Raw genomic sequence first — 13485 nt, 5'->3', positions numbered from 1 at the left:
GTGGCGTAGTAGGAAAAGGGCCCAAAATATCGAGAGCCACCAACTCATTTATACGAGAGACCGAAATGGGTTGCAGGGGTGGACATGCCGGTTTAGCCGGCGGTTTACGTTGCGCACAATGGGTGCACCCCAGCAAAATGTCAGTGACGTCGCGCAGCATGCCCGGCCAGAAAAATTGCAACCGCAACAACCCAATGGTCTTATGAACACCCAGGTGCAATAAACGCTCATGCGCCGCCCATACGGCCTTGCATCGCAAGGCGGATGGTACGACGATTTTATGTTGACACGAGTCAGCATCCCAATGCATCAACAAGCCGCGCTTCATGACAAATGAATTAAATTTGCCCTGTCTTGGAACCGCATTATTCGCGTGGCGACGCAACCTCAATAACGACATGTCCTCGCCCTGGTGCCGACCCCATTTGGTCAAAGTTAGCCCCAGCAAATCGTCACTGGCCATTGGATCTGCGTGATCCAACATCGGCGCTGAGGCGGCGGGAAGTGCGGCTGACACCGTTGTGAGAGGCGCGACCTGCGCAGGCAGTGGCGGCTTACAATGGCCCGAGCCCAAAAAACACGCACATTTTTGAGCCGGCGGAAGGCGAGACAACGCATCGGCATTCGTGTGTTGTGCACCCCTACGGTAAGTGACATTGAAATCGTAGTCCTGAAGGACTTCGAGCCACCGAGAAAGCTGCCCGGACGGTTGGTCAACCCGCAGAGCGTACTGTAAAGCCGAATGATCAGATCGCACGGTAAAATGCTGACCATACAGGTACGGCCTGTATTGCTGAATAAAAAACACAATGGCCAGCAGCTCACGTCTGGTCACACAGTATCTTTATTCAGCAAGAGACAAGACTCTGCTACCATAGGCAACAGCCCTTTCAATGCCATCAACTTTTTGGGACAGAACCACCCCCAATCCCCGTATTGCTAGCGTCGGTGTCCAACACGAATGGCACGGAAAAATCGGGGTACGCAAGGGACGGTGCCATCACGAACGCGTTCCGCAAGGAGTCGAACGCAGCCTGTTCTGCGTCCCCCCAATGAAACGCCACCCCTTTTGACGTAAGGGCGTGGAGCGGCTTGGCAATCGTCGCGAAGCCAGCAACAAACCGGCGGTAGTACGACGCAAAACCAATAAAACTACGAACATCGCCCGCAGATGTAGGGGTCGGCCAATGTTGAACACATTTGGTTTTTTCAAGGTCGGTAGAGATGCCCGAGCGGCTAACTATGTGGCCCAGATAGCGCACAGACTCACGCAGAAGGTGACACTTCTGCGGCTTGAATTTCAAGTTAGCGGCCCGCATTTTCAAGAAGACAGCACGCAACCGTTCGATGTGTTCGCCGAACGTGCGGCTAAAGACGATGACGTCGTCAAGATAAATGAGACATGAGTCCCACTGGAGCCCAGCGAGGACCAGCTCCATGAGCCTCTGGAACGTCGCTGGGGCCGAGTGGAGACCCATGGGCAATCTATTAAACTCGAAAAGGCCCTGTGGTGTCCGAAAAGCAGTCTTAGGTTTTGACGATTCGTCGAGGGGGAGTTGCCAAAACCCCGACAGAAGGTCCAAGGTGGAGAAATAGTGCGCCCCTGCCAGGGCATCCAATGACTCGTCCATACGAGGAAGAGGGTAGGCGTCCGCTACCGAGATTTTATTTAGGCACCGAAAATCAACGCAAAAACGGAGACTACCATCGTGCTTTTTGACCAGCACTATTGGAGCACCCCAGGGACTAGTGGAGGGAGAAATTATATCGGCCTTCAGCATGTCATCCACAGCCGATTTAACATGCTGTTTCTCCGCCGGGCTAAGCCGAAACGGGTTTTGTCGAATCGGGGCAGCGTCACCAGTATCAATGTGGTGACGCAGCAGCTTGGTGCAGCCAATATCAAATTTAGATTTACTAAAGACATCGGAAAATTCTCGCAGAAGAGCGCGCAATTTAATTCGCTGCGAATGAAACAGATCACCCGTGTCTGTGCAGAGCGCGCCCAACCATTTCTCATCCGATTCGGAAGGAGGTGGGACCTGCGGCGTGTCATGCACGTGTCCCGCGACTCCGGTTCCCAACGGCACCGGGGTCGCGTGAGCGAGCACAGTTCCTTGCGGAATGACGGTTGTGGACAATCCGACATTCAAAACCTGCAAGAACGGCTCCCTGTCGGCTGCTACGAGGGTCTGTGCAGCCACCAAATCTAACCCCTTAGCAGCTGCGTTTGAAGGCCCCAGCAAAATGCCATGTGCCGAGGCCTCCGGGGCTAGCGGTTTTTTTAAGTTGCAAGGGCACGAGCATTTGTGTCCCTGGCGGAATGCGGACTGTGCTCGCAACAAACGCCTGCACCGAGGCACTAGCCATGCGCGGATGTGAGGGTGTGGGCAAGAACGCCATCCGTCAACCCGACGGGAGTTCGATGCAGCCTTGATCTACAAGGATCTTAATAGGCATTTTCGCGAGAAAATCAGTGCCTAACAAACACGGCACGGCGAGGGAAGAAGAGACCAAAATAGGCCCTGCCAATTTAATGTCTCCAATCGAAATTTGCGCCCGAATTTGCCCAATAATGCCAAGTGAACTGCCATTAGCGGCGAAACACGGGATAGAAACCCGTTCCAAGGGGCGGCATCGTACGGGCAGTATATTGTAAATCAGATCCGAAATGATCGTAGCCGACGCACCAGTATCGACCAACACGCGAAATTCCACACCCTCGATTGATCCGACAACCACGGACGAACCTGCCGTCGCCGCGACTACCCTATGGGCCAACTCAGACCACTGCCCAGGTTTGAGTGGCCACGAACAAACGCCAGAATACCCCCCATCACACGCCGAATCGCGAGCCCTTCTTATGGTGCGTTGCAGTGTGTATGGTGTGAATGAGGGCCGAGCGTGAGAGGCGTCGCGACTTGCCTGGTTTTGCCGCGATGCCGTGGACGTCCTGTAGTCCTGGCCCCGGGATGCGGAGGGGCGTCGTCGAGGCGCACGGCAGTCAGAGGAGATGTGGCCTCGTCGGCCACAGTTGAAGCACGTCAAGTCGCCGCGTGGAGCAGGCCGTCCCCGCTGCTGGTCGTTGCGGGGACCAGCGTGGTCGGACGATCGCCGGCCCGTTGACCTGGTCGCCATGAAGGCCCGGTTGGGGGAGAACTCGGCGCCCCTGCTGGCAGGCTCCGACGTCGAAGCCGAAGCGGCGATGGTCGATTCCGTGTGGAGCAGCAAATGTGCGTGGATGCACCGAGCGGCTCGTAGCGAGCACATACCGTCGTCGTCCACCGCTTGGATGACGATGAGCAGCTCGCGCGCCAGCTCCAGCATCTTCTGGAGAACGATGGCATCGATGGCCTCGTCGTCCATGCGAGGGTAACCCGCTCTTGCCATCGCCAGTTGAGCAGTCCGGAATGCCAACGGAGACTCTTTAGGGCGGCGTCGCCTGTCGTAAAATCGGCTGCGGACGTCGGATGGAGGCCCGTACACGTCGGACATCCGTCAGAGGGCCGATTGAAGAGTCGCCCTTTGTTGCCTGGGGATGGTGAGGAGCGAGGCGAGAGCGTCGTCATCCAAAGTGGCCGGTAGTGCTCGGAGCGCCTGTGCGTCCGACCAGCCCACCATCTCTTGGTGGCTCAGGAAGCGACGCTGGAACGCCGCCCAGTCGCCCCCTTCAGATGTGAATTCTCGGAAGATGGGCAGGCGTTGTTGGAGGGCGGACGTCGTCTCCCCCTCAGCTTGTACCGTCTCGAGCCGGAGATCGGCGATTTCCCGGCCGATAGAGTCTACTGTACCGTGTCGGTACAGTGATGACGCGGCGTCCGCTGAGGAACTTGAATCCGCAGCGTCGCGTGCTGATGACGTTGCGGGTTGTGATTGGCCCCCCGCGTTCCCAGGATGCCCCTGGCTTCCGCTTCCGGCGGAATCACGTGGTTCCCCGGCGGGAAAATCAAAATGTCTGCCCTGGCCGATGGCGGGAACGTCTGCCGGCTGTTGACTCGGCCTGCCCGCAACCTCCAAGTTGATCTCTTCGAAAATGAAGGCCGCGGCGTGTAGGAGTTGAGCGAGACGGCCGTGTGCTGCCCTGAGTCCGTCCCCCATGGCAGGGGGAGCAACCGGCTGCTCAACCGGTGGCTGGGCGGCCGTCAACGCGGCAGTGTTTTCAGCGGAGCTGGCGGTGCTTGCAGGTGAGACAGCGTTATCTTCGTTTTGGCTCCGCGCGTGGGCTGAACTTCTGGTTTCCATTTCCAACCACTTCTGACTCCAGTTGTAGTGTTGTAAGGACGAGCAGACTTCTTTAGGAGGCACACTCTGTTTATTGTATTATTTCCTTATACAATGCTTAACACACACAGAGGGATATTCGGTCCCCTCACCCGATACCCTAGGGAGGTACAGCCTCCGGACCTGGCGGGACTCACACGTCTACCGCTAACCTCCTTGATACCTAAGGAGGTACAACCTCCGGACTTGGCGGGACTCACACGTCTACCGCTATCCTAGTCCTCCGGCTAGGACCTAGGGGAGGCTATCTGACCCACCGCTGGCCCGGTGGGTCCTGACCACTGGGTATGCCGAGCTGAAGGGCTGGTCCAGGGTCCTAGCTAGGCTTCAGCCCAGTCTTCTATCTTCGTGCGGGGAGAGAACTCCCCGAGGTCCGTTGGGTCACCCGTCTTATACCCCTTCGTGGCCAGGTAGAACCAATCATACATTCCCACGTGGAACCGTCTGATTGGTTCGCACCAAACCCTGGCCACGATCCGTTTCACCTCGACTGACCCCAACCGTTGTACCCAGGGGTAATGCTGCACTGCCCTGGCGGCAATGCAGGTTACGCAACAGCGCGTAGTTAACACCTCTACAGAAGCACTACGACAGAATGGCTACAATAATGCTCAAATTAACAGTGCACTGAATGCCAAATCACGATCGCAAAGCAATACTGCTGAAAGCGATCAGATTGTTAAAACAATAAAAATTCCATATATCTCAGGAGTAACTGACAAATTAGCCCGTGTTTTGCAAAAGCAAAACATTACAGTAAGATTTGGTACAGTACACAAAATTCAAAAACTAGTATCTTGCACTAAAGACGCATTACCAAAATTATCAACCGGTGTAACATCAGCATAAGACTAAAAGAACATCAAAGAAATATTAAATTATCTCAAACACAACTGTCGGCAGTGGCAGAACATGCTTGTCAACAAGGACACTCAATTGATTTTGATAACGTTGAAGTGTTGTGTAAAACTAATTATTACTGGCAAAGACTAATTAGAGAATCCATTGAAATTGAGAGGAATAGAAATAACTTTAATCGCTCTGATAGCTACAGGCTTAGTGCGGCTTGGAAGCGTATTATTAAATAATACATATTACAATTCCTTATAGGGGAAACATACTAATAAACGGACTACTAACGTAGCATATAATCACAATAACACACATTACAACTAATTACTAATCTACAACTCATTACTAATCATAACCATTGACTGATTACCAATCGATTATATAATTTCAATACCCCCCATCCGCCTCTAATCACTGCACCTGATATGAGTTAAATGATGACGTCAGCCTGCTGCTGCTCTATTTAAGACTGGGAGCAAGCGAGGGCTTTACCATTCTGGTGAATTGCCCGATGATGCTGGATGTAATTGTGGTGCCACAACAGCGAAGCCGCTCCGTCGAAATAGGGGCCGTCGCTGTGCTGCTGCGACCGAGAAGCCACCCGGCTCCCATCACAGCACTTCAACCGCCACCCCCCCCCCCCCCCCTTAAACACACACACACTCAAGTAGGGCCTCATGGGGAGGGGGGGGGGGCACCTGCCCTGAGTTGTTACCCGAGAGGCCCCCTCGTGGGGATGCTCCACGGTTTCTCAGGGTCAGGGAATTGGCACCCCCCCCCAGGCCAAATGGCACTGCGGCGCCGTGGCTTAACTTAGAATTAAATGACCACGGCGAACTCACTGAGAACCGCAGTGAGGAGATGCTCAAGACACACGCGGACCAGCAGACAGGTGGGGAGCGGGGCAGCGCGGGTTAAGCGTCTCTACCCATGGTGCACCGCGGGCTAGCGTCTCTACCCATGATGCACCGCGGATTAACGGCCTGACCCGTGATGCACCGCGGATGGGCGGTGCGAGGGCTTTGAAAGGAGCATAAAAAGGGACGCTTTGGGGAAGCACGGGCCATTTTTTATTTGACTGGAGATCAACAGGAGGGAGGGATCGAGGAGCCGTCACCTGACTGTTACTCGCACGTCCGTGAGATGGGGAAGAGAACAGCCAGATTCTGTTTACAGCATCATTTATCCGCGACCTCCATCGCTGCGAGGTTGGACCGTAAGTACGAGGGAGAGAGGTAAGACAAAGGGACGAAATTCGGAGAGAAAATAGAGGGCAGACAGGTCGATTAGGTATCAGGCAGTAGCGAGATAGGTTAGACCTGTCCTGCTGGTCCGTACTGACACGCACAGTCTAGTTCGTTTATTCGTGGGGAATAAACCGTCTGTAGGGTATAAACCGTGTCCTGTTGTCTCTGTGATTACGGAGGGGCGGTGCATGGTGTGGCGAGCCTACCCGCGGTGATTCTTTTGTTTGCGCGTGAGTGAGTAATTTTACCCACGTGTTTACGCCCGCACGGGTGGGTCCACTCGGGGCTCGACGCGCATGCCGGGGCAGCAGTAACGTGCTATCGCCCTGGGAATTAAAGTACGGGTCCTTCGATCATTAAATGCACTCGTGCGTGGTGTAGTGAGCCTCTGCATCGTGTGGTACTGGTTGCACTTCGCCCGCGCCAGTACGGGGGCGTGCAGGAGCAGCGGCGCTCACGGCACGCGCCGTAGAGATCAATTGGTGAGCGGGTATTCCGCAGCGCAGCCTAATTTGTTGCTTCCGACCGGCTGCGAAGGTAAATGAAACAAGATTACACAATTCAAGCACGCGATGCTGCTGGCGGTGGTTACCGCGTGAGTAGAGCTGCGCCGTGAGGTACACGGGTACCCACGGGCATAATCATACACCGGGTGTTGCAGTTGTGGTAGTGGCATGAATTTAACGGAGGAGTCGGGGGCCAACGGCCCCGACAATTCGGTGATGGCGGGGGATGGTAGCCCCCACAAATGCGCATTTTTCTGTCTCCACCACCATAACCACAACCTTAGTAATGTGTGAACAACAGATCAATGTTGGTGAACCGATATACATGGGTTATCTCCACTGTAATGAAGGTGAGTGGTGCTGTTCAACAAAGCTGTAAGTATATTTGTACAGCCACTATACTGCAGTCTTTTTTCGGGAAGACTGGTTCCCATTAAGTGAAAAATGGATCTCCCCTTCTCACGCATCAAATTAGAGCAGAAATGTAAATATACACACAGCAGATTGAGCAGTTGCTAACATTCATCATCCATATTTCATTAGAATATTTACCCAGGAAAGCACCACCGAGACTGAAGACTACGTGCATAGATAAAAATGAATGCTCTTACAGACACCACAGTGCTGCCCTGCAAGTCGGGCGTGCAGAGTTTTACGATCTCTGCGTGATCCGTAAACTCAGAGTTGCTGTGTAAGAGGAGTGTGGGCACCGTACTCCGCTGATGAAAAAAAGAGCTCCATCCTCTGCTTTCACAGATACCATTAAAACATTAACCTTGTTTATATAAAGTGTTTTAGAAATGCTTGACAAATTTCTTCAACTTCCTGGGAAGACTGTTAGAAAGTTCACAGACCTTCAATAATGCACACCATAAATTTCATCAATGTGGTATACTTTCATAAAACGTATATTTGAGCTTATTTCCATTCACATTAATGAATGGCATCTCGGCTTAAATAAAATTAACGTTATGCACACTTGAAGGTCAGAAGCTGTATTCCTGTATAATCATGTTTGAATGCAAAATGCAACCTATATGTTAACCTTATCCAGAAACACAAAGCAAAGTGTCACCATTGTCAAATATATATCTATCTGAGCTCGAGGGTGGAAGTTACACATTTATTGGCAGGCACCGGTCTCTGCATAGGATGACTCTTCTATTCTATTTAAGATGTATAGCAAGGTTGGCTACGTACTGTGCGAAAGAAGTTCAACATACACACATGAGGATTACAATAATCATAATAACGCGAATGATTTTTGTCCAGAATAGCCTCCTTCAGTCTCGAGATATTCGTGTCGAGAATACTGCCATTGGGATGCTGTGATGACGTTGATAGGCGACTGCAAACGTGGGAGGATGAGCACCCGGAGAAGATTCCTGACCTTCACGCTTCAAGGTCGCCCCTTCTTCATATTTCACCGTCACTCGTGGCCACGTAGCGAAGCGTTTTTCTGGATTTTGTTGTTGTTATTCTGTCTCTCACTGTTCAAATAAACGTATCATTAAAATTATAGACTGATCATTTCATTGTCATGGGGCTAACGTACAAAATCAGTAGGGGATCAAATACTTTTTTCCCTCACTGTAGACTCAACACTACCATAGACTCAACACTACCATAGACTCAACACTACCATAGACTTAACACTACCATAGACTCAACACTACCATAGACTCAACACTACCATAGACACAACACTACCATAGACACAACACTACCATAGACTCAACACTACCATAGACTCAACACTACCATAGACACAACACTACCATAGACTCAACACTACCACCCACAGACTCAACACTATCATAGACACAACACTACCATAGACTCAACACTACCACCCACAGACTCAACACTACCACCCATAGACTCAACACTACCATAGACTCAACACTACCATAGACTCAACACTACCACCCACAGACTCAACACTACCACCCTTAGACTCAACACTACCATAGACTCAACACTACTATAGACTCAACACTGCACATACACTCAGCACTGCCCATAGACTCAGCACTACCCATGGACTCAACACTATACTATAGACTCAACACTGCCCATACACTCAGCACTGCCCATAGACTCAGCACTACCCATAGACTCAACACTACCACCCATAGACTCAACACTACCACCCATAGACTCAACACTACCACCCATAGACTCAACACTACTATGGACTCAACACTGCCCATACACGCAGCACTGTCCATAGACTCAACACTGCCATAGACTCAACACTGCCATAGACTCAACACTGCCCATAGACTTATGGACCACAACGCCTGTGTCACCAGACTTATGGACCACAACGCCTCTACGTGTACAAATAATGTTTTTTACCAATTCCACTTTACAATAAAATTGTAGACACGGCACAATATATATTTCTGAATCTTTATTTTTACTAACATTTTTTAAAATATTCTCCGTTAAGGCAAAATTCTGAAATATTGGATTTTTAACAAAGTCTTGTGAATTCACCTTGTATCTGATGAACAAGTTCAATTTGTGCAAATATTTTTTTCAAACGTATAAATAAAAATCATTGCTTACAAATATCAGCTCTATGTTTTCAAGTAAATACATTTTGGGTAGTGAATAAATTATAGTCTAAATAAGCTACACATGACGAATTGTAGGCAATTATAGTTATAATCAAAGACATTTTTAAACAATCACGTGGTCCCTGTAGTCGTCCTTAGAGACACAAAATCTGCTTGAAACAGTTTATCAACATATATGAATACATTGATTCGAATAAGCAGAGTTAATTTCCTATTTATGGCATGCCGGTTATGTGTCAGTTATCGATATCAACATCAACTTATAAAAGAATAACATTTAATATATAAGCGCACAACTTTATCCGTGATGAACGCTGCACTTTGTCGTTTTCCTGCAGGGGGCGCTGTAAACCTACATGCGCCCCCTGCATGCGAACGACGGAGGCGCAGGGACAGACGCTCGATTACGTTGGAATCGATCGGCAGACGGCCAGCAGCTCCGTGTCGCCTTATCTCGATCCCGCGATCCCCTACCAGGTGAAAGTCCGCATCGAACCGAACCCCCGGCAAGGCCATCGTCTACTTAACGACGAGAGAACATTCACGCGCAATGTCCTTTTCAACGAAGTCTTCCAGATGTAAAATGAACTTTTAATGAAGAAATAATGTAAATCAAAACACAACACAATTCAAAGATGTTTCATTTTAAAACTTCAAAACGGAGCATCGGGTACTTGTGTGAATGCGTCCTTCGTGTGCAAATGTTGTGACTTTCCTGGCCTGAAGGCCGTCAATGTGTTGGACCATTAAATGGTGCACAGCGTCTCAACAACAGCAGTGGGGTTTGCTTCAACCGATAGGTAACGAACATCCAGACGTCAATCAGCAAGGTGCACTTCTAGTCCCAGTTAGACAAAATCTACGTCAACACGTAAGACAAAACTATAATTCGTGTTGTAGAGAATGTACCTCCTCCCATACGTGTAACTTTTAAGTGGTATGCCTTGTAACTGATGAATGATCCGAGCGTGCTCCCTATTGCAAAGACAATGAGTTGCTCCAGAGGCAGACGCTTCGTGAAACACAAAAGTACCCTTTGACCTGTATTACAAGAACAACGGGTCTCACCCGAGTGATCTGTACAGGTTACTTCCAAACACACACACACTTTGTCCTAATATCACTTAATCTAGATTTGAACACTTAATCAATGTTTGACACTCATAGAAAAAATGTTACATGTACACGCACAATCAGACAAGTATTAATTCTTAATTATTGACAGGCATATTAACAAAATTGAATTACTGCAGTGAAATATCCTGCATCAGGTTCCATCGTATTCACAAGAAGCTATTTTTAAAAATACGCACCGTCTGCTTAACAGTGTATGTACATATTCTTGGTTCTCAGTGCAGTCGAAACGTCGTGAGAATACTATTGTTTTATATTTTTATTATTTTATCGTTTCCCTTCTACGTGACTTTACCAAAAGAACAAAGAATATGAATCCCTGCAGTCACGAAAGCTTTAAATCAAAAGTGTATGTACACCGTACTATTGCGGCATTCAAAACGAGTAGGCCGTTGCATGCTGGCGTCTGGGTCAAAATGTATCAAATTCTAAACATTACGCTACAAATAATAGATGAGGGCGCTTCGATGGCAACACAAGCAATCGTCATCAGGTGGGACAAGCACAGCAGCAATAAGAAGAAACTGCTGGAGTAGGCGCCTACTACTTCAGCAGTTTCTCTTGCTGTGGTTGTCCCACCTGATGACGATTGTGCGTGTTGTGATCTAAACGCCGTGACCTGTTATGTTTCTACCCACGTGGTGACTTTACCGAAAGAACTCAAGAGTGTGGATTCCTGCAGTCGCAAAAGCTTCGAGTCAATATTGCCTACAAACTACACAACCGAGATGACGCATCAATCAACGCCCCCTACTGACAGGCTCTTGTCCACATGCAGGCCGGTGCAGGGCCACCACCCTGTGCCACACAGGGGCAGCTGCTACTTGGGGATGCTCTTTGAGTGCTTCAGACGAGATACAAAACTCCGAGTTGCTGAGGCGTTAAGCAAGCACCGTGTAAATGCAATTATTATAACATAGTGAATGCTTGGGGGCTTGTCTCTCGCTCCTGGTTAGAGATCTACCCAACCCACAGGTCCACAAAGACTGGCCGCCCTTACTCTGCAGGTTGAACCTAGGAAATGAGTGTTCAACTTCACATTCTTGTCATTAAAGGCCTATGACAAAGGCGCATCTATTGGAGCGAGATAGTCTCTGGCTTACACATCTACCGCGTCTCCACTTGACTTTGTATTGTCTCGGAGGAAGTCCACCCACACCTCCACTTCCACAAACTGCTGGGAGTTGCCTCGCTCTGCCTCAGTCAGAATTCACCTCTGGCTTCACGTTGCCTCCACCAATGTGAAGGTCCGATTTTGGAGTTGAATCTTCATCTTCACATTTCACCTTCACTTCTTCGCTCTTCACCATCACTTCTTCACTCTTCACCATCACTTCTTCACATTTCACCTCGATACCTTTAAAAGTGTCCAAGCTGGAGTTGCCTCGCTCTGCCTCAGTCAGAATTCACCTCTGGCTTCACGTTGCCTCCACCAATGTGAAGGTCCGATTTTGGAGTTGAATCTTCATCTTCACATTTCACCTTCACTTCTTCGCTCTTCACCATCACTTCTTCACTCTTCACCATCACTTCTTCACATTTCACCTCGATACCTTTAAAAGTGTCCAAGCTGGGATTTTCTTCCGGTTCGTGTTTCATGAGGGATGGGCTCATTGCGGCACTTTGACTTTCACAAGCTGATTTCAGACTGCACTCCTTGTGGATCTTCTATTGCTTGTGTGTTCTCTGGTGTACTTGAAGATTTGATGAATGTGCAAATGCCTTCCCGCACACACTGCACTTGAAGGGTTTCTCTCCCGTGTGTGTTCTCTGGTGTGATTTAAGACCAGATGACCGTGAAAATGCCTTCACACAAACACTGCACTTGAAGGGTTTCTCTCCCGTGTGTGTTCTCTGGTGTGATTTAAGACCAGATGACTGTGAAAATGCCTTCCCACACACACTGCACTTGAAGGGTTTCTCTCCCGTGTGTGTTCTCTGGTGTGTTTTAAGAGCAGATGAATCAGAAAATGTCTTCCCACACACTGCACAAGAAGAATTTCTCTTCCGTGTGTGTTCTCTGGTGTGTTTTAAGAGCAGATGACCGTGAAAACGCCTTCACACACACACACTGCACTTGAAGGGTTTCTCTCCCGTGTGTGTTCTCTGGTGTGTTTTAAGAACAAATGAACATGAAAATGTCTTCCCACACACACTGCACTTGAAGGGTTTCTCTCCCGTGTGTGTTCTATGGTGTGTTACAAGATTACATGACTGTGCAAACGCCACCCCGCATATCGTGCACCTGAAGGGTTTCTCTCCCGTGTGTGTTCTCTGGTGGGTCTGAAGAACTGATGGCCATGCAAATGCCTTGTTACACACAGTACATTTGAAGGGTTTCTCTCCTGTGTGAGTTCTCTGGTGCCGTGGCAAGTTTCCAGTCCGATCCGTGCTGTATGCACGCTGGTCGCATTGTTGACTTGTCGTACCGAGCTGCGCTGAGTGCCTTTGCTCCATCAGACCAATTCTGCAGAGGAAGTGTCAGCTGCAGACATAAAAAAAGAATATCCACACCATCTACACGTCAGGCACAGAGGAATGCACACTTGACTTACACGTCTATGCTTATTAATATATTCATGATGCAGTGAAAAAGTTTCCCAAATTAATCAGATTTGATGACCGTGCAAATGCCTTCACGCACACACTGCAACTTGAAGGGTTTATCTCCCGTGTGTGTTCTCTGGTGTACTTTAAGATGTGGTGACTGTGCAAACGCCTTCACGCACAGAGTGCACCTGAAGGGTTTCTCTCCACGGGCTGTTATGGCACACAATGAGAGGGAAAATGTCATAAATATGCCTGGAAGCCTTCATATCTTCAAGATGAATGTTAACCCAAAACTCTAAGCACACAATTTCGGCTGTCTGACTACAAAAT

Source organism: Petromyzon marinus, unplaced genomic scaffold (assembly GCF_048934315.1).
Source record: "Petromyzon marinus isolate PM22_M1 ecotype Great Lakes invasive population unplaced genomic scaffold, UKy_Petmar_22M1.pri1.0 PM_G_Scaffold_68, whole genome shotgun sequence".
NCBI lineage: Eukaryota > Metazoa > Chordata > Hyperoartia > Petromyzontiformes > Petromyzontidae > Petromyzon > Petromyzon marinus.
This window is presented reverse-complemented; position numbering follows the sequence as displayed.